The sequence below is a fragment of the Ammospiza nelsoni genome, chromosome 4 (genome assembly GCF_027579445.1).
Source record: "Ammospiza nelsoni isolate bAmmNel1 chromosome 4, bAmmNel1.pri, whole genome shotgun sequence".
In the NCBI taxonomy this organism is placed as follows: domain Eukaryota; kingdom Metazoa; phylum Chordata; class Aves; order Passeriformes; family Passerellidae; genus Ammospiza; species Ammospiza nelsoni.
The window spans coordinates 19,087,707-19,088,736 of NC_080636.1; positions in this window are offsets into that span (position 1 = coordinate 19,087,707).

Sequence of the window (1,030 nt, forward strand, 5' to 3'; positions counted from 1 at the left end):
TCTGTTGATGTAAACCTCTTTTTAAACAAGTATGTCTTCTCTGCTTCTTCTGTCTCTGGAATAAGATCTCCCAAGAGAAAATTTTCTTACAGAAGATTCAGCCTTTTATTTGTATTTTATTTTGTTATGAAAACCCTTTGCATCCCTACGATATAATTATTCTGCCCTTATTTAAACTATGTTTAGAAATGCTTTGCACACAAGTTGTTTATTTACACTGTGTTTTTCCATATTTATGAATTGTGCTTTGATATCAGCTAGAGAGTATCAAGTTGGAGTCCTGTTGTCCTCAGTTCCCTCTGTATGTGATGAAAAGCAGAAGGGAAGCACAACAGTAACTGTTTTACAGCTAGAGGATGTGAGACTTCTGTGTAATAAACCCAGGAGAGAAATTGCAAAGAGCTAAATCCAGATCTCCTGGGTACCCCAAACCAAACAAGTATCTTCTCCCTTAGTGAATATTTCTTCATTTCCCAAAGAGGCAGAGGAATGTTTCTATCTGGAGCATTTTTCACATCAAGCTGTGCTTTCCAGACCTGTTTTTTGTGTCTTTGTTACATGGATGCAAAAAGGAAATTATCTTTGGAGCAGTACCCTTGAGGTTGCCATCATGCCTAGACTTTCTGGTTATACCAGCTCACTCATGTGTGACAAGCCTTGCATCTTCAGGTTTGCTCAGTGCCAGACATGTGGAAAAGCACAATCTGTTGCCTCCTTGCTGGCTGACTGGGACTGCAGCTCTGAAGCTCAGAGGTGGATGGGGTACCTTCCTCTTAAATATGAACAGTGTTACTTTCCATCACAGAAATGTGATGTGCCTGTAATGATGGCTTCACCCCCCTGCTGTCACTAAACAAAGAGCTGTTTTCACACCACAAAAGATGGTCAGTGTTACTTGTTGAATATTCCAATTCCTTTATGTTAAGATATGCCTTAGCATCCAGGCTTGCAAAAAGCCTACTTGTGTTCTGAAATCAGGGTAGCTGTGGCATGCAGAAGGATGCTCTCATGGCCAAAGTTAAGCCTATCC